The 21659-nt window shown below is 40.7% G+C and overlaps 1 protein-coding gene and 1 non-coding gene across 4 annotated transcripts in view; both read left to right on the plus strand.

Annotated features, from left to right (window-relative positions):
• The window catches only part of ADRA1A (adrenoceptor alpha 1A), an 83802-nt gene that overhangs the window by 5897 nt on the left and 56246 nt on the right, over nt 1–21659 (plus strand). The window lies entirely within an intron of this gene.
• On the plus strand, nt 17244–17350 carry LOC141573022 (U6 spliceosomal RNA). Its single transcript, XR_012498607.1, has one exon. It is a non-coding gene; the product is annotated as a U6 spliceosomal RNA (small nuclear RNA).

Below are 21659 nucleotides of genomic sequence, written 5' to 3' on the forward strand. Positions count from 1 at the left end.
AATAAGTACCAGGTATTGAGTTAAAAAGAATAAAAAGATGAATAAAGCACATTCCCGGCCCCCAAGAGCCTCACAATCTAGTGAAGGAGACAAATTAGGAACATTGATCACAAGTCTGTGAGATTGGTCCTCAACACGCTGTTACAAGTGCTGAGGAATATAACAGTTCACCCTGTCTGGAGGTCACTGTGGAAGCTTATAGAAATATCGCTATTAACTGAGCAGGGACGTGAAGGCTGACTACTTCTGCGGGGCCATCAATGACATTTTATTTGTTTTTAGTAAACATCTTAAGTACATTTTTCATGCAAAGGTGAACAGAAGAATAAATATGCCATTATATTATCATACACAAGGGACATGAGCACAACAAATACTCTCTTGGGAAGAAGAGGTTATGGGTCTGCTCTCCAGGTTGCCAGGACAGTGGGATTAGAAACTAAAACCAGGGCAGAGATGTATGTGGTATATAAAGCTGAAAAGTGAAGTACCCACGTGTGGAAGACCTGGCCCAGGATAATCAGGTGAGTAGTACTCTCCATTTCATCACCAAAGGCTGTTCCTCTATACAGTGAAAAGGCTGTCTGCTCCCTGCCTCCACACACCCTCCCTCACCAGCCCTTCCACACCAGGGTCTGTGGACTGACTAGTGTGATTGCAGGTAGGAAACTGACTTGCCTGCTCTCGAGTCTAAATCTTGTAAGTCTTGTTTTCTTTCTGCATCCTAAATGTTTGGTTGAAATTCAGAACCCCTTCGTGAGAGGCGGAATCACATTTGAGGTTGTTGTCAGTCATTTATACCTTGGAGTGAATGTTTTCTAACAAACAAGTTTGATCGTGGAGAGGAAGAGAGAGAAACTGAAGGTGTTAGCCTTCAACATACGAAAGAAGGACGGGTAAAAAAACGTGCATCCTTTTGTCTAGAGCCCACTAGTTCCAGAGGCAGTATGTTGGGTGGAAAAAGTGTTGGCCTGAGATTTAAGCCAAGGCTCTCTTTTTCATAAAATAGGGGCCATGATACAAGGCAGTTGGTGATTTTATCAGACTTCATGTGATTCATAGACCATCACTGACATTTGTTGACATGAGGGTGTTGCCATGAGGAATGGATGTCCCTAGAGGTCTGAGAAAGAGGGAGCATTAGAGAAAAAGGGGTGAAAGAGGCAACATTTACTGAACGGGTAGTATGTGTCTGGACTTTGGATACATTATCTGATTTAAATACAAAAGAAGCATGATTATTGGACCTGCCCGTTATTATTAACTCTGAATCAAAGGAGGCAGCATTGGGCTGAGCTGTGACTCATGTAGACATACAATGTTTGAGAATTAAGTTAAAATAAAAAAGACAGTAGACAGCACAGGGGTGAGCAGGGAGAACATGTTTTAAAATGGGATGTTTTGGGGAGGCAGCACTGGCAAGAGGCTTGTCAGGTGGAAGCAGTGAGGCAGAGAATGATTCATTTATTCATTGAGCAAAATTTCACTGAGCATCTACTACGTGCCAGGCAGCAGAGAACCACTGGAGATGAAGGCAAACACGTCCGTGCCCTAATGGAGCTGAAAATCTGCATGACTAAATACATAGCAACGTTTCAGATGGTGGTATACGAAAAACTGCAAGGAAAAAGGGCAAGTACATGTAGAATGACTCTGACTCTTGTGGATGCTCAGGGTAACCAGAGATTGTGCTTCTTGCTGCAGGTACAAAGGGATGAGACCCCTGATTCCTATGGAAAAGGTTGATCTCTTGGAGATAATGGTGTGGATCTCTAAGAGCCATTATGATTTTAAGAGACCAGTTTTTCAGTTACTCTTGCTACACCGCAAACCATCCCAAAACTTAGCGTTTTTAAGAAACACTATTTTATGGCTGGCAATTCTTTGGGTCGGGGATGAGTCAAAGCCCAGCTCATCCAGCTGTCAGGGCTGGCTGTCAGAATTGGGGGCCTGTCTTCCTCCAGGGGTCTAGACCAGCTTTCTTAGAGTGTGGTAGTTCTCTCCAAGAGAGCCAGGGGCAGATGCTGCCAGGCTTTTGAAGAGCTACCAAGACCTGGCCCAGTGTCACTGCTGCCTCATTCTGCAGTGCAAGCAAGTCACAAGGCCAGCAAGTCAGTAGGAAAGGAAATAGACTCATCTCCTGAGGAATGAGCAATAGAGAGCTGCATAGAGGGGTGGGGGCAGGGGTCACTGTGGCCACCTTGCACCACGTCTACCTCACCAGTATATTAAACAGCAGTTCTCTTTTATTTGCCTGTTATTTATGGAGAACTTCATATATGCTGGGCTTCGTGCGATGATGCACTGACTAAAAACAGTTGGGGTCCTTGCCTTCCTGCAGACTTCTAATTATCATGGGGAGATAGACATTCATCAGATAACCACATAGAAATCCAAAACTATGTACAGTGAAGAGGATGTGGGTGGTGCCTTGAAAATATCTACATGGATAAGGCTGCCTGTGAGCAGGGAGAGCAGAAAAGCCTTGCTGGGAAGGAGGGCTTGACCTATGGAGCTGAGATCTGTAAAATGAAGAGGTATTCAGTGGCTGTAAGGGGGAGGGAGGAAATGGAATGGGCAAAGACTCAGTGCTGGCCTGACAGTCACAAGGAGTTTCCACAAGGCCTGTGTGGCCAGAGCCGAAAGGCTAAGAGATAACTGGTGTCAAAGGAAGCTGGAGAAAGGGGGTCCAGATCAAATACGGCTTTTGAGCCTTTTTATGAGTTTTTGTTTTTATCCAAAGACGACCAGGAACAGGGATGACATGATCAAGTCTGCATGTCAAAATCTCAAAGGCTTAGTGAAAAGAAGACTGTGGATAGACCAGTTGGGAGACCTTTACACAGGACAGGTGAGAGAGATCCTGCCAAAACAATCCTTCTCACATGCCGTTGAGAGCATTTATTTCCGTGAGCTGCCGCAGAGTTCTGGAATGCCTCTTTTGTCACTGCCTCCAGAGCACATTTACAAGAAAACCTTTCGCTAATCATAAATAGTATAACCAGCTTGGCTTTAAATTAATTTTGACTCTTTCCACGAGAGGAGTCTGTCAATGAAGATTTACCGTCATATTCCAAAGCACGTGCTACAGGCTCAGAAGACATCTACAATACGTCCTCACAATGCTTTGAATAGCTGACTCTTTCAAATCAGGCTGCAAACAGGCAGGTCATTAGTTTGAAGGAGACAACCCTTGGTGACTGAGGCATTGTTGTGTTTGTGACTTCATGGTCTCAGGTTTGGATGTGAGGACATTTTTCTAAGGCCTTTTCCTGGTCTGGAAGGTTTGCTGTCTTTTAGCCCTGCTATTTGGTTTGCCAGCTGGGCACTTGCGTCGCGGCTCCTCATTTTTAAATTGCATATGTTTTTACTATTTGAAAAATTTCCCCCCACATTTTTATGAGTAATTTATATTTTGCCTTTTGTGATATGAAATTGCTTGTCTGTGGTTTGGGGGCACATTTTATAAAGCTAATGATTTTTATTTCTTTTCTATTTGTAAGCTCCTTTTATACATTGAAGTTACTTAGTCATTTTTGGGTAACTCAGCCTTTCAGTGAGCCAGGGCTCACATAGCTTCACGGTGGGGGGTGGAGAGACAGGAAATTAGGGCGTTCAGCTGACCCTTCATTTTGATTTTTAGTGTCCTGCACTGGGGAGGCTGGTTCAGTCTAGTGACTGGTCCCTAAGTACTAGTCACAGCCATCATGCTCTTGTCCCCCTGATGAGTCTGAGGCTGCTCCCTGAGGACTATTGTCGTCCCACTGGATGACCCAGCCCCACTGCAGCTGTCCTTACAGCTACAACAGACACTCAAGGTTTGTCTGTGATTCCATTTGGCTCCTGGCTGGGGTAACACCTGCTCTGTTGCCATTGGCCAGGGAATCACTTTGTTCTTCCAGCACCCATGATCGTCTTTCACAAGCTCCTGAGCCAAATCCTCAGCAACTTTCCGTCTCTGTCTCAAGGCATGGAGAGCCCTGTGTGTTCCTTCCACACCACACCACACATGTGCCAGCCCAGGCTTGCTCTCTGCCCACCTACATCGCTGCCACTTTAATAGATGTGGTAGCCCTTCTGTGTCATCTCCCAGAACGGAGAGTGGGAAAAAGCAACTTCACTCCCACCTTTACCTTCTTAAATACCTCCATAGTCCTTTTTGAGAGGAGAACTCAGGACAAACACCTGACTGCCTCTTTCCACTGTCTCTTTCTCCATTTCCCCCACAGTCTACCTGGGGAGGGTAGATGCCCCGTTTCTGGCTAAATGGGACACTCTTCTGAATCATGTCTTCCTCCTTGCCAGAGTGGTGTCCACTTTTTATGGAATCAAAATGGCAAATGGATTGCAGGCAGACAGAGACAGGTTTATTAAGAAGGGAATCGAGATGAGGAGCATTTAACAGTATTATAACCCTTATACCTACTTAACCATTATTTTTCCCATTGGGTTTTTTGCATTGTATTGTTTTTGTGGCTTTTGCCAATATATGGACATTTAAATTTTTTTACGTAGTCACATATTTTAATCTGTTTTTTCATGGATTGTGCCTTCTCAGGGATTTTTGGAAAGATCTTTCCTGGTGCAAGTCATATAACCTCCATTTTCTCTTAGTTCTTTTAAAGCATCATTTGTAATCTACCTGGAATTTATTTTTGTATGTTGGTAGGTAACATCTAACTATATTTGTTTTGAAATGGTTAGCCAGATATTCTTAAAAGACTTATTGAGTATGCTATCCTTTCTTGTCTTATTTGGAAAACCACCTTTGTTATAGTAGAATCTTGAATCTATTTTGGGACTCCCACTTGTGTCCCTTTTATCTGTCTCTTTAGCATTGGTGCCTCATTATTTTAATTACTGTAGGTTAATAATACATTTGAATATTTTCTGGTTTAAGTTCCCTGGATGAATATTCTTTTTCAGAATTATCTGGTCTGTCTTTGCATATTCATTCTACGAGAAAAATTCTAGACTCATTTTGTCATGTTATGCCCCTCCACCATGAACATGAGAGAGACAGAGAGAGAGAGAGAGAGAGAGAGAGAGAGAGAGAGAGATTAATCCTGTTTTCGGATGTATAGATTAATTCAAAAAGTGACATCTTTATCACACTGAGACCTCCTGTTAAGAAATATGACATGTCTCTCTATTTGCTTCCCAAACTACTTTGGAACTATTGTTTACAGTTTACTTTCAATCACACTTACTAACATGTGCTGAAAACTGATTATGACAATGACAAAACTGATTATGACGATGGGAAATGCTGCTTTCGTATTTCGACATTAGATATGACACTGATTGTTGGTTTTAGATTAATACACTTCATCATTTCAAGGAAATATCTTTCTATAGTTTATAGAACAATTTTATCAAAAATGAATTTTTAATTTTATCAATGCTGCTTTCTTGATATATTTTTAATATTAATCTTTTTGTTGACATTGATTTGATAAATGTGATTTCATAAAATTATCCCCTGTGTTTTGTTGGATTAAATTCTATCTGATCAGTTATTACTCTTTTTTATATTATTGCATTATACTAAATATTTTATTTCTGGTTTGCATCTATGTTTCTATGTGAAATTACTGTTTTATTTTATTGTGCTATCTTTGTCACATTTTTGTATCAAGTTTATGTTAATTTCATAAAGCGAATTGTGACACTATATTTTTTCCTGCAATCTGGAACCATTTAAATAGCGTAAGAATTATGTGTTCCTTGAAGGTTTGAAAGAACTTGGCCATAAAACATTTGGGCATAGCTCCTTTTATGGATGCAATTCTTGGAGACTGGTTTCTATTTCTTCCATGGATAGTGGGCTATTATGATTGTCAGACTTGATAATCTATGTTTTCTTATTTTCCATTTTCCTTCTCATTGAGGTTTAACATTTTAACATAGAATGCTACATGAAATTCTTTTTTTTCCCCTAATATTTCCTTTCTTTTCTATCTTTCTCATTTCCCACATCATGTACTGTGTTTTCTTTCTTTTTGTCTTCCCTGAGATGTCCGGAAAAGTTGTCTATTTTATTGGTTTTTCTCAAAGAACCCATATCCTGGATTTACTAATCATTTTCATCTATTTTCGAACGTACTAATTTAATCTCTAGAAATGTCTTTCTTTTATTTTGGAGGTTATATTTGTTCTTTTACATCAGCTTGAGCAGAATGTTTGCTTTATGTATTTTAATTCTTTCTTGTCTTAGATTAAAGACAATCACAGCTGTACCTGCCTCTCTAAGCAAACTTGAGTTCCTTCCCTATTGTTTTCCTAGGTAGCACTCTCATCCAGTTGATCTGTGTTTCCACTTTTAATATCTCCTTTGTCCTGTGTAGACAGGAGAGAATTCCTTGTGTTGTTGTTGTTGTTGTTTGTTAATTTGAAAATAATTGGTATTTTTATCCCCCACTTTAAAAAATTAATTTCAAATTTACTTCACTGTGGTCAGAGAATGTGGAATTTATTGAGGTTTTCTTTATGACTTAATATATGATCAATAACTGGCATATTTAATATATTTAATGTTTAATCGATATATACTAACTAATTTTAATAGGAGTGTTTTTAAGATCGTCTTTATACATTATTCTTTATCTTCACCTTTATCCATCATATACTTTATTTGTCAAATATTGTGTGAGGTATGGTAAATCTTCCCACTGCTACTGGGAAGAATTCTTCCAATTATTTCTTATAATTTTAACAGGTTTTGCATTATATATGTTGAGGCTGTTGCTTGATACTTAAAAGATTGAGTCAGTAATATCATTTAAAGATAGGCTTTTTGTCCTATTTATTTTCCTTAATAGTACATTTTAAAAATATAATATTGTAATTGCTAATATATTTTTGTTTGCACTTGCCAACATACCGTTGCCCATCTTTTTATATATCAGCTTGTGCATCTTGTATCATCAAATGGATTTTTTATAGTCAATGTATCTAATCTGAATGTTTATCTCTTAATGAGGATTTAACTGATTTCCACTGATTATAACAGATATATTTGGTTTGATTTTTGTCTTCTGGTTTTATGCTTTCTGATTTCTGGCTTTATGCTTTTTTTTTTTTCTTTTGTCTCCTGCAAAATAGACCTTTTTTTGTTTGTTTGTTTCATTGCTTTTTAATTCTGCAATGTTTTAGAAATGTTGTCTCCTATTTTAAATTCTACTAGAAGTTTCCTTCGAACTTTGCAAAAACATTTTTTTAACCTTCATTTCTCTTATCACTACCCACCACCGACCTTTGCCCATCACGTAAGGGAAGCAGTGTAGCACACTTCTATTTTCTCTTCTCCCTGAAACCTATATCTTTTGGTTAGTAACATTTTGCATTTTAAGTCTAGATCATTTCTAATGATCGTATTACCTAGTCTGTCTTTTGTATCTTTCTATAGTTTAGTAACACTAATTGCCCTCTTACTATATGCTGTGATTTACTCATCCATGACCTCTGGATTTCACTTTACCATGTGGAACTGGGGCTAGCAAACTATGGCTTGTTTTTGTAAATAAAGTTTTATTGGAACACAGCCATGTCTCTTTGCTTACAAATTATCCGTGGCTGATTCCATGCTACCATGGCAGAGTTGAGTAGTTGCTACAGAGACTGCACGGTTCACGGGGTTTAAAATATTTGCTAGTACATTAAAGAAGAGTTTAATGTCAAATAAAATTTTCCCAATAAAAACATAAGCAAAATACATTTTCTAAGCCTTTACATGCCTGAGCCTAAATACATAAAAGACCTTCTCTGAGTATAGAACTCAAGTTATGTATTTTTTTAATTTCAAAAAACGTATTACTCCTTTGTCTCTTCCTATTTGGTATTTTATAAATGACTTGAGGCCAACTTGCCGATTGCTTTTTGTCGCGTATTCTCTCAAGTATTCATTTTCTAGCCACGATGCTTATAGAAATTTTTCCTAATTAAATTTTAAAATGTCTCCTGGAAATTTCTGTTTTGGGGGGTAAGGTTTCACTGCTATTTCCTGAAACCCTGTGCACATTTTTAGCACCCAGTGTTAACGACAGTGTCCTGTAGTAATCCCTTCCTCTGTCTTATTCTTTCTCTTAGAATTCATATTAGCTATATTTTGGATCTCTTATATCTTCCCACTTCTTCTTTTGCTTTTTTGTCTCATGTTAGTCAACATTTCACTGTTTTCTCCTGTGCCTTCCATTTGAATTTCTCGTTTGTGTTGTATTTGACCTAGTTAGCCTACGTAGTAGTAGACAATCCCCTCCACTCCACTCTATTTTATTGGCACATTGTTCCATCTTCATTATTGCTGACATTCATTTTATAAACCTGATAGTTCCTTAAGTCTCCTTTAAATACACCTTCAAGATTTTCTCCATATCATTGTTTTAAAGGTAGACTTTTGCTCTGATTGCTCAGATTGCTATCCTCTTGCAGAACTGCTGAATCTTTTCAAGTGAACAGTAATTCTCTCATCCTCATAGAGGATGACCTAGTAATAAAATTTTAAATGGGCTCTGTTTGGAACTGGGTGGGTCTCTGCCCAAATCTTTCAGATTCAGATTAAGAGGAGAAGGAAATAATTGTCTTAATTGTAGTTTAAATTTGCCAGAGTACAGATGTATTTATCCCCAAGGAGCAGAAAAGGAGACAGAAGGGAAAGGTCTCACTTTCGTGCAGCAGACTTTCTTTGTTCTGTTTGTTTGGCACAGTGGGTGAAGTGGCCTCTCCTCTGGGTGGCATGACTGGCCCCCTGGGACCCATGTCCTGCACAGCCTCCCTGCTGTTGTCTGCTGACATTGCCCGGGAAACCAAGAGGCTTCCCACTGTGTGGACCTCAGCATTGGGACTCTTCCCAGACACTTGAGTAGAGCAGATGTGTCTTCGACAAGCTACCCCTGAGTCTGCCGTGTCCCAAGTGTCTGTTATTCTAAGCCCCTGGGGTTGTCACTGAGCAGCAACTGGGAGCCATCTTGCCTTTACTCCCTGTTCTTGAAGTAACTGAGGACTCATGTGTTCTTCATTCAGGCTGCTCATGTCCAAACTGCAGTTTCTAGAATTTTCTAACAGGTTCTGGCTTAGAGATAGTGCCCTTCCCTAGCATTTTCAGCAGTGATGTAAAATTTCCCCCATTGGTGTATTCTTTAAGATTTATTAAGAATTTAGAAAGGGAATGAGGAAGTTCAGCCTGATCTCGAAGTCACTATCTCAGCTCAGGTACCTTTTCACATGGATATCAAAGTGTGAAAGAAAATGAGAATAACCTGAGGTGTGATAGTTTCCTTTGGTACCGTGGCAGCTTGTGATTTACGACAAAGTAGTTAGAAGAAGATACCTATGGGGACAAGCAGTGACAGAATGTATGTGTGTGCGTCAAAAAATGGATATACATTTTAAGAAAGGAAAACTGTATTAAAATTGTAATACTTGATATATCCCGAAAACAAAAGATGAATACAAGTCCCATTTGACTTCTGCAATTACAAGAGGCACTCCAATTGGTTACTATCAGCATCCAGACCCTTCTGATTACGGCGAACTCCCGCTTGAGCAACGTTGACCAAAGTGTCCACTTTTATACATTTTTTGGCACCCTTGGTATATAGTATATTTCAGTAAGCTAAGCCTTCTCTTGTGGCCCTGAGCACAAGAGGATGATATGAAATCATGTGAAGCATTTAACACATCTCTTTCTAAGGAAAAGATGTGAAATAGTTCATATATCTGACGTGATAGGTTGTTGTCTAGTTCAAGCTGCTATAGTGCTGTAGTAGAACACCACAAACTAGGTGTCTTACACAACAGACATTTACTTCTGACAGTTCTGGAGGTTGAAAGTTCAAGATCAGGATGTAGCATGGTCAAGTTCTTGGTGAGGGCCCTCCTCCTGGATCACAGATGGCCATTTTCTCACTGTGTCCTCACATGGTGGAAAGAGAGCCAGCGCTGGTCCCTTCATCTCCTTATAAGGGCACTAATCCCATTCTGGGGGCTCCCCCCTCATGACTTCATCTAAACCTAATTATCTCCCCAAAGCCCCACCTCCAAATACCATCACACTGGGAGTTAGGGCTTCAACATATGAATTTGAAGAGGACACAAACATTCAGTCCAGAGCAGTGGTGCTGGCATGCCACTTATTGCGTCTGATTTAATTCCTGGAACAAGCCTGCAAGATAGAAGTTGCTATGCTCATGTGGAGAAGCAGAAACTGAGGCACAACAGAGATAAAGTGACACTTTGCTGGAGCTGCTTGGCTGCCTTTCCTGAAACAGAGGAAAGGGGTCTGGCCATGAGTTAAAAGCCTTGGCTTCCGTCTCCTCATCTGTAGAAAAAGGTTCTTGCATGAGGCCAGTGGCTTTCAAACTTCTCAGCTTCAGAACTCCTTGTTCAAATAAAATCCTACTCAGAAGCCCAAGATATAAAACTGATGAAAGTGGTGCTGTGCCAGTTGAAGGGGACCCTGGGTCCTGGATGCTCAGCTCTCGCCTTCCTGCCAGCAGTGGCCACTTAGAGATTCTGGAACACAGTTGCTATCTGTGCTGATGGTATCTGATTCCAGCGTCAGTAAATGGTATCAGAAGTTCTGGAAGGAGTTGGGGTGCACTTTCAAAGGAGAATGGGGTAAAGATGACAAAGGGCAAAGCAGCTGTCATTATTCTGAAATGCCGGCAGAGCAGTAGTCTTTGCCCAAAAGGGGTTTGAAAAAGGAACATTACATTCTAACTTTCTCCCTCCCTACTTTCCTTCCTTCCTTCTTTCCTTTTTTTAATGTGCCATCCACATTTAGCTTATTGCCGGGGCATTTAGTCCCCAGTGAGAAACCTGCTGCTTACAAGTTGATCGTGTAGCTTGATTCATTATAGTTAGAAATGGTTTTGAAATTTATCTACAATCGGCAACGTGCTGTGTTTTAAAATGATTTTGTTGTCATTAGGAAATAACTAAAGGACAATCTCAGCAATGGATTTTTTTTAAAAGGAAACTCTAGGAGAGGATAAAATCCCTGAAGAACAAACCATCTGTAAAGAAGTCATAGCGATAGTTCTCAACCAGGACTGGGTTTGCCCCCCAGGGGACATTTGGCAGGGTGTGGAGACATTCTTTGTTGTCACAATGTCACAGGTGGGGTAGATGGTGCTACTGGCCTCTAGCTAAACATGCTACAGTGCACAGGACAGCCCCCCACCACAAAGAATTGTCAAGCCCCAAATGACAATCGTGCCAAAATTGATAAACTCTGGCTTATATTAGAGGAATTCCTAAAATCTGTCAAAATCTTTAGAAACACCACATTTAAAGCAGATCACCAATTCTGATTATTATTCAGATTTTTTCACTGTGTTTCCAACATCTTGGCTAGTGATTACAAATAAAACGAGGTTTCCAGATGCCTTAAGATCCCTAAAAAAGTAATAGTTGCCCATCTACTATATTTTTAGTAAAATGTACATAACAGAAAATTCACTATTTTAACCATTTTAAAGTGTATATAATTCAGCAGCATTTAGTACATTGACAATGTTGTGCAACCATCACCACTGTCTACTTCCAAAACATTTTTATCCTCCCAAAATGAAACTCTGTACCCATTAGCAGTCACCCTGCATTTCCCCCATCCCAAGCCCTTGACAACTTTCAGTCTGCTTTGCTCTGTATGGATTTGCCTATTCTCAATTGTACATATAAATGGAATCATATAAATGGAATCGTGTATGTAGCCGTTCGTGTCTGGCTTCTTTCACTTAGCATGTTTTCAAGCTTTGTCTGTGTTTTGACATATATCAGTACTTTGTTCTGTTTTATGACTGAATCATATTTAATTGTATGGATACCATATTTTATCTCTACATTCAACAGTTGATGGACATTAGAGTTATTTCTACCTTTTGGCTGTTGTGAACAGTGCTGCTATGAATATTCACGTAAAAGTTTTTGTTCAAGTACCTGTTTTCATGTTTTTGGTATGTACTTAGGAGTGAAATTGCTGGTTCATGTGGTACTTCTATGTTTAAATTACTGAGGAAACAACAAACTGTTTTTCACAGCAGCTGCCCCAGTTTACATACCTCCCAGCAATGTATGAGGGTTCCAATTGCTCCACATTCTCTTATTTTTCTTTCTTTTTTTTTCTTTTTAATTATAACCATCCTAGTGGAGGTGAAGTAATAGCTCATTATGGTTTTGATTTGCATTTCCCTCATGATTAATGATGTTGAGCATCTTTTCATGTACCTTTTGTCCATTTGTATACCTCCTTTGCAGTAAATGCCTATTTAACTCCTTTGCCCATTTTTAAACTAGGTTTTTTCTTTTTGTTGTTGAGTTGTAGGAGCTCTTTATATATTTGAGATACTAGACCCTTATCAGATACATGATTTGCACATATTTTCTCACATTCTGTCTGTGGGTTGTCCTTTCACTTTTTTTATAGTGTCCTTTGATGCATAAATGTCTTTAATTTTTATGAAGTCCTAACTATCTACTTTTGCTTTTGTTGTTTGTGTTTTTGGTGTCATAGCTAAGAAATCACTGTCTAATCCAAGGTCACAAAGACTTGTCACTCTGCTTTCTTCTAATACAGAGGGTAAATACATTTTAAGAAAGGAAAACTGTGTTAAAATTGTAATATTCAATATAAACCAATAAAAGATGAATACAAGTCACATTTGACTTCTGCAATTACAACAGGTGCTCAAAGTGGTTACCATCAGTGTCCAGACACTTCTGGTTACTGCGAACTACTGCTTGAGCAACACTGACCAAAGTGTCCACTTGTATACATTTTTTTTGGCACCCCTAGTAGTTTTATAGTTTTAGCTCTTGCAGTTAGGCCTTTGATCTATTTTGAGTTAATTTTTTATACACGGTGTGAGATAAGATTTCAACTTCATCCTTTTGCATGTGGAAATCCAATTGTCCAACTACTATTTTGTTGAAGAAACTATTCTTTTTTTTTGTTTGTTTGTTTAAGAGGAAAAAAAAAAAAGCTATTCTTTCTCATTGAAGGTTCTCGGCACCTTGTCAAAATTCCATTCCCTATAAATATATGGGTCATTTCTGTCTGTTACTCTTATGCCAGTATCACACTGTTTTGGTTACTAGAGCTTTGTAGTAAGTTTTGAAATTGCTAGTTTTTACATTTCCAAAAGCTTAATGGCAGCTTTATTTAAAAAAAAAAAAAAAATACATGGACAACTATGGGTACACAATTCCTTTGAAATTCCTAAGTTCAAAAGCTCTGAAGACGGGAAGTTCTACATTACTAGTTTGGGGCCTGTACCTGACCTGATCAGCACTTATTCGACGGCAAATCCAATCTGAACTGACATGAATCTATAGATGCTATGAGATCTGTAAGAACAGAGATTTCAAAATAAAGAGGCTATAGAATACAGAATATAAAAATTCATATTCTATACAGTGCATTAAGCTGAAGAAAGATTTATGCATTTGATTGTGGGGTGCTGCCCCACACCCCACTAGTGGTATTATACAATGTACAGTATATGACCCATATTACCTTCATAACACCTGAAAAATGCTGAATTCCAAAACACACCTGACTCCAAAGGTTTTGGAAAAGGAATGATGGACCTGTATCATTCTATGAGGGTAACACTGGTTATCTCACGATGCTCAAAATCCTGATGATTTTCTATCTTTGATTGGAAAAACAGGAGGAGAAACAAATCATCACAATCTGTTTTATGTAACTAACATTTATGGTACAAATGATCTGTGTTAGGCAATGTATTAGGCACTTTACTTACTCTATGTCATTTTAAATCTTTCAAAATACAGATTCTGTGGGGAAAACTAATAAAGTGACCCTTGGCAGTGAAAAGTTGAGCGTGGTTTTCCTGAGCCGCTTTTTATAAACCAGGAGAAACTAGAAAGGCACGCTCTGCCCTGAATTCAGCGTCCTGTTTAGCTCCTGTAGGTAGAAAAACAAAGAAAGTTTTCCTCCTGCTCTTGGGTAGCTGATGTCCAGTCTGGCCTCTGTGTGAGGACCACTCTGTTTCCTTTTACAGTTTTGTTCTGCCTCATCACTCCTAAGAGGAAGAGACCTGCCCAGATTCCCACTCACCTCTGTGTGGCCCTCTGCAGCCAGTCTGGGCTGCTTGTGATTTCCAGATAATTCTCCTCCTTCATATTTGTTTACATAGTCTAGAATTTTGCACTTTCCTGAGATTCTCTGGTTTAAACATTGCCCTTCTGGATCATTTTTTTAAATGAAAATGCCTAGAAGAATGCATGCATGAAGTGCATGCATTCTGCCTCTGGTTCATCCAATCCTATATCCTTGGCCCATTTTTCAAGTGTCATTTAACTCCATGGTTCCCCTACAAAGTTATAAGGAGGCATTTTTTTGTCCTTGTTTTACCCTCCTAAGAAGTGAGGCTCATAGAGGTCAAATAGTTTATCCAGTGCCACCAAGCTAGTAATAGAGATGCATCATGATTTTTCCTCTATAGAGTGTTGACTTCTTCAATAGAACCATGTTGAGTTAATGACAAACAAGGCAAAAGCCATGGCTACCGTGTCCAGGAGAAAATGAAAAATCCTACACTCTCCATCTACCCTGACCCTGCCATGATTAGCTCATATAATTTCCTGGATGAAAGGGAGAAATAGACATATGAGAGGAATCGAAGCTGGAAAAAAGCCAGGACAAACAGAGGCATGAGCAGAGAATGACGGGGAGCAGGAAATAAATTATTAACAAGGTGAGTCTAATGTTTGCTGAGTTCTGAGATGTTTTCACGTCCAGTCCTTACCCTGAACTAGCTGATTAGTCAAGACGTGTGTGTGCGTCACTCAGTATCTGCTCTGTGCTCAGTTCTGAGCTAAGTCTGGAGGGTAGTGAAGAAAGGTGACCCACTGCCTTCCACTCTAATTAGGGAAGGCAGGATAACACCCATGAAACAATAGTTATCAGGACAAGATAACACTCCTTACAAATGCTCTAGGAATTCAGAGGCAAGATATGTCAGGCAGGGCTTAGATAGTTGTGGAAACCTCCATGGAGGGAGGCGGTCTTCAACAGGGACTTGAAAAGCAGGATTTGAAAAGCCAAGCCCCAAGGCAGAGCGCACATGGCATGTTCGTGGGCTAGTGAGATGCACCTCTGGAGAGAGTTGGCTGAGTGAGTGTGTGAGTGCATGCAAGGAGGGCCACAGAAGACAATACCGACCAGGCTTGGTACGACAACATTCTCCTGGGTCTTTTTGTAAGAGAACATGGGAAGTCACTGAGTTTGGGACTGGCAAAGTGACACGATGGAGCAGTGTTGGAATAAGGTTAGTTTAGCAGCAACGGCAAGATGTGTTGAAGTGAGAGACTCAGGCTGACTGTTTGCTTTGAGAGAGGACCTGAACAGGGACGGGGTGGGGCCGTGAGACACAGAGGGTGATGCCGGTGGCCAGGACAGTTAAGGCAGCGTCAGTGAAAACCAGAAGCTGCTTCTGAGGAAGCAGAGTAGGATAAACAAAAGGTAGCATCCGAGCTTTGAGTGTGGGATGGAGCTGTGGTGCCCTGGACAGAGACGCTGGGAGGAAGAATATGCTCTGGAAGGCCTTTGCTTTTTACCATATTCAGCCTGAAATCATGATGTTTAAGTGAAACTATCTAGAACTGTGCTGTTCGACACGTAGCCTCTAGCCACATGTGGGGAATTAAATTTAAATTCATATTCACTGAGATTAGGAAAAATGAAAACGTCAGTTCCTCGAGGGTTCCAGCTAATCACATTTCAAGCGTACAATAGTGACATATGGCTACTAGCTGCCATGTTGGACAGGGCAGGTGTAGGACAACTTCCATCATCTCAGAATGTCCTATTGGACAGGACTGATCTCGAGATTAGTAGTGAATACATGTATTAGCATTTTGAATGAGGAGGGAGTTCTTAAGATGAAAGCGGGGAAATGGTGGCGCTACGTGAATGGGTCATCTCTCAAGGAGGGGGGCCTAGGGCTAAATTTTAGGACATGTATGAGGTTGGGAGAAACAGGCAGAAAAAGAACAAACAAAAATTGCCTGAGGTTTTGGAAAAGTGGGAGACTCAGCATAGCATAAAATCCTGGCAACAAAAAGAGGAGAAACTGTCAGTGAGAAAGGAGTGGTGCCAATATCAAATGCTGCAGAAAAGTCAAGGAGAAAGAGAACGAGGGGAAAAATGGTTCAGTGACCTGAGGTCATGTGGCCTGTCAAGCTCAATAGAGGAGTGAGGCAGAGATGTAGTTAAATAGGAACATCACCAGCTGAGAGCCGGTAGAAATTCAGGGCCGAGGAACAGTGTCAGCAGAGGGGCAGGGTGGGAGCTTGTGAGGGGAAGAAAAAGAAGGCAGAGGGCAGAGCAAGCTGCCTACCAGCGGAAGAAGGGGGGAATGAAGGAGACTGAACTATCTCCACCAAGGGCTTCAAGGTCAATTATTTATTTCTTTTTCCCAAGGAAAGGAAGATAGGTAGAGAGAGAGAGAGAGAGAGAGAGAGAGAGAGAGAGAGAGAGAGAGAGAGAGAGAGAGAGAGACAGAGAGAGAGAGAGACAGAGAGAGAGACAGAGAGAGAGAGACAGAGAGAGAATCTTCAGGAGTTGGTTGAGAGGATTGGAAGAAGAGGGTGCCTGTGAAAGCCTTAACGGTTGGGGTGGAATGAGAAAGGGGGCACAAAGAGGAAGTTAGACTTTGGGGGGCTCGGGGGAGGAGCGATAAGGGAAGCTGTGGGTGGGCTTGTGGCCCTTGTCCTCTGAGATTGGAATGGTTACTTGAAGCCAGAGGATGGCTTAGCCTGGTCTGCTCGCTTTTGTTCTCCTGTCTTCCCACTTCCTTCTCACAGGATTCTTCCTTTTGATTGATTTACTGTTGATCTGTTTTTCTAATGCATCGGACCTTAACACTGAGGCAGTGTTCCTACCTCGCTTTCTAGATTTCCCTAAAACCATTGTGACTATACAGGTGCGCCTGTCATTTGTCCATGTCATTCTCACCTGTTTGAGATTGTAAGGACAAGCATGGTGTTTACCTTGTACTCTGCAGGGCTCATCATACTCCAATGAATTAATTGCCCATATGAGGCAATTTCCTCATATGGGCAACTAGTTCAATACGATTTCATTGTAAAGATCACTAATTACACTTGCATTTGAAGAGCTGCTTTTAAAAATAGATGTGTATAGTTGAATATGTGTGCGTGTGGGCATGTGTGTGTGTATTTCCAACGCCACAGATCAGAGATAATCTGTCCTCATGCTCCCCTCAGCAGCACATATACTAAAATTGGAACAATACAGAGAAGATTACCATGGCCCCTGTGCAAGGATGACACACAAATTCATAACGGGCTCCGTATTTTTTTTTTTTGAAAACAAACAAAAAAAAACACACGTATACATATAAAGCCTTGTATACGGCTTTATACAAGGAGACCCAGCAATTCTATCCCCTGGCACACACTCAACAGAAATGTATATACATGTACAGCAAAAGACAGACGCACACTATCCACACCACCGTGTGACATACAGGACAGTTAAGAGAGTGTTCTCTTAACTCCTTGTAAGTGTTCTCATTACAAGGAGAATTGTTTTCCCCTTTTCTTTGTACGGTATCTACATGAGATGATGGATGTTAACTAATCCTGTTATGGTCATCATTACACAATATTTGTAACCCAAATCATCATGTTGTACATCTCAAACTTAATACAGTAATGTATGTCAATTGTATCTCAGTAAAACCGGGGGGGGGGGTAAGATAGTCCATCTTCCTTGCCATTAGGGTAAAGGGTTGTTAGAGATTGATTTCATTTTGTATTTTAGTTTATGATGGGCTGATATTAAATGCTTCCTGTGCATGATTTCATTTAGTCCTTGCAAACATTTGGAGCAATAGGTATTCTAATTCTCATTCCAGAAGTGAGGAAATTGTGGCAGAGGCTGGTTAAGTAACTTGCCTCGGGTCACGCAGCAAGCACAAGTGGCAAAGGAGGAATTGGAACCTCGTTCTCTCTGGCGCCCAATCTCGTGCCCTTAATGTCCTCTGTGTTCTCAGGCAGTGTGCTAAAGTGACCAGTCTATTCCTGCTATCATCACTGGATTGGCCACAGCGGTGATCATGCCCACATAAGGATGTGTTTGCTCTCGACAGCCATAAATCTCCTCTCATTCCTCAGAGGTGGAAAAATGGTTTGGGGGAAATAACACAAATAACACCTCCTGGTGTCAACCCAGCCTTGCTGGGGGACCAAAATGCTTAGCAACTCTTTCAAAGTATCCAAGACAAAACTTGACCTTTAAGCAGTTTCTCCATGTAGAGTTAAATTTGTCTTCGACGAATATGGTTTGAATAAATCAAGACCTCCTGTTTTAGCTATTTAACTGGGAAGGTAATATTTCCAATCTGATTTAAAATTTTTCTTTTGCCAAATTCCGTGGGGCAAAAAAAAAAAAAAAAGGAATGCAAAAGTTCAGGACAAAAAGAAACTTCCCAGGAAGTGCATTGGTACAAACCATAGCCGTGGTCATCGTAAATAACACTTTTACTTTCCAAACCCAAGTCTGGGGTTTCCATGGTAACTGCTTTTACCCCAGCTGGTTTGCATCATGTTTTTTGTACAAAAGCCAGTGGAGCAGAACCCAGCTATGTCACAAAGTTCAGGTGTCACTATCAAATGGAACTCCAGGGACAATTACCAGAAAGAAAAATATTGTATGTAACATCCTCTCCCACCCACCTTCCCAAACCCCTGCTCTTTGCTACTGTGTTGACCAAGCGCCCAGAGCATCCAAGAGGGGGCCATCATCTCAAAGTCAGACCATCAGCTGAATCCAACTGTAAGTTCTCTCTCTGTGCACATCAGAAGGGAATTAGAGCTTTTGATTTACTAATGTTGCATCCATCTGAGTGCTCTTGGGCAATAGTGTTTCATAAGGGTCAGAATGTAGATTCAACAGTCCAGGCCAAATACAAACTGGAGAAATTGCATATTGCCTTCCTGGGACTCACCCAGGCTTCCAGATGGAAGTGATTTCCCAAGGTCACTGCACAGCTCGGTACAAAGGTGTCTTGTATGGAGGACATATGGCATGAAGGCGCAAATGAAGTTGTGCCCAGAGTCAGAACTTCTGTTCCTTTTCTCATCCTTGACCTTGGCAGACTGAACCTGCCCCTGAGAACTTTTCTCCAATCGTGGGCCAATCGTAAGAACCTGTGCCTCTCCTCTCCCCGACGCCCTTCTCACCACCCCACCCCAAGCTCCACTCCTATTTTCTAGGCATAGTGAAGGAAGAAATATGCCTCTCTCCACTTCTTATGCCTCATTTCCATTTCTTAAAATAAATCCCAGCTTTCCTCTTCTGGGAAGCCACCCCAGAGTGGACTAGGATCTCAAATATCTTTCATTCCCTTTGTGGAAAGAAACGTATTGACCGCCTCTTGGATGGCCAACACAAGCAGACCCCGACTCAAGGTGGAGACTGACAGGTGACAGAGCCCAATAAAGGGCTATGATAATTACACAGGCACAGTGTGAGAAGAGCTTTCCCAACTTGAGGGACAGGCTGTCAAAAAAGGCTTCATGAAAGAAGTGACTTGACTAGCTAGCGTTATCCATAGTCTATTAAAATAATTAGCATGCACATAATTATGACATAGTTTTTAAATACCTCTGCATGCAAATCTGTTTCGGTATCTCCCTAGATTACAAAAATCTTGAATGTGAAAGCATGGACTTTATTACACTAGGTTGAATATTTGACTTACTTAGAAGAGAGCTGAGAACATAGTGAGGGGTCATCGTGGCCTTGACTCTGTCTTCAGAAAAAAAAGGACAGATTGGAGGCTCCACAGGCAGTTTATATGAGGGGGTAGCCCTGGGAAGACTGTGCAGACAGCTGAGCATGCTGCATCCAGGGTGAGAAATGGGTTGACAACTGAGCCCGAAAGCTACCAGGATAGGGAGATGCCTACAGTACTTACATATTCTACCATTTCTTTGATAGTAGTGGCGCCTACGTATGAACCCTGATTTCAAACTTTTGAATTACCCCGGTTTAGAAGTATAACTTTTGAAGGTTCCCACTTGCTTATTATGTGACTCTGGGAAGGTTCCTTCCTCAGGGTCTCAATTCGTCATCAGCAGAATGAGAGTGTTGGCTTAGATGATCATCTCTGTATCCCATGGGCTTAGCCTGCGTCAGTCTAAGTCAGCTTTGCATCCTCAGGGCCTAAGCACAGTGGTAATTGCAGAATAAATATTTGTTGAATTAAAGAGACTCAAAGTCCAGTTCTACATGTGAGGTGATAAGTCTGGTCTCAGTGAAGAGTGCGAGATCCTGACCAGCTGTGTCATATTCTGGATGAATAGCAGAACCAAGCATTTGGGTTTTCTACCTGTCACAAAGACTTGGAAGGTGACCTGGATCTCTAAACTCATTGAACTTTGCTTCTTTTGATGTAGATAGAGTCAGGAAAAAACTGGCCTGGGCCTCGTGTTGTTACATATTTAAATATAAAAGGGAAAAAAAATTCAATTATTCCAACTAGTTAAATGTGGTCTTATAAACTAAAGAAAGTCTCCAAGTTTCTTTTGGTGCCAGAAAAGAAAACATGGTGTGAAACATCTGTACGAACGTCTGTCCTGCTTTGTAGGCAGTTATTGGCTTCACTTTACACAGCCCTAAGAAACAGGAGTCTTGTGATCAGTATAGACAGCCAACAGGAACAACTCAAGCCAAAAAAAAAAAAAAAAATCTGAGTTGCCCTAATTCTACATTGCACTGCTTCCACAACTTAAAGACACTTCTATTTCCCTGTCCTCTGAGTTGCTTTGACAGAGACTAAAATAATATGTTAGGATAGGAATCAATGCCAGCAAAGGTGGGAACATTCTGAGCCATAGATACGATACATCTTGTCCATATACATTAGCTCATTGGGATGAGCAAAGAGACAGCCATTGCAAGATTGTTTTATAAAGCTAACCTTTGTTTTCTTGTCCTGTAAAACACGTCCACTGTGGATATCATTCAGCCCTCAGGCTATCCAGTGGAGTACCTGAGGGCTATTGTAGCCTTGAAGGGACTCTTAGCACTTCTCCTGTTAACTGTGTTTTTTCCTGTAGAGATTCTGTTTGAAATTTCAGAGATCTCTTTGTAGTTTAATTTGCAAACTTGACATACAAGAGGCTACTCATTAGCTCTTGCTTAATGCACCTACAGTTTTAGACAACAGTGAGCAAGTACGCGATGCCACATTGGTAATGGCCGTGTAGCCTGAATAATTTGCTACACTTCTCTTCTTAAAGAGCTGAATGAGAATCTTTATAATAGTAACATTGCTGCAGTTTGGTATTTGCTACTGTTTTGGAGAACTATGGATCATTCAAAAATGTTCTACTAACGCAGCTATGCATTCTAGCAGTATCATTAGCCCAAGGGCTCTGGACAATTTGGTGGGCTTTCTCTTCAAGGATATGGGGTCAAGGAAGGTAGAAAGGGACTTTTATGGTATTAGCACTGAAAATACATTGTTGGCCAGGGCCGTGGGAATAGAGTCACTGAGTAGATGAGCATCCAGCTCATCACCCCAGATGTGGCTCAGTTAAGGCATAGGAAGAACCTGAGCTCAGGAATCAGAACTCTTCAGGTGAGTTCCAGCTTCGTC

This window comes from Rhinolophus sinicus, linkage group LG07, assembly GCF_036562045.2.
Source record: "Rhinolophus sinicus isolate RSC01 linkage group LG07, ASM3656204v1, whole genome shotgun sequence".
NCBI lineage: Eukaryota > Metazoa > Chordata > Mammalia > Chiroptera > Rhinolophidae > Rhinolophus > Rhinolophus sinicus.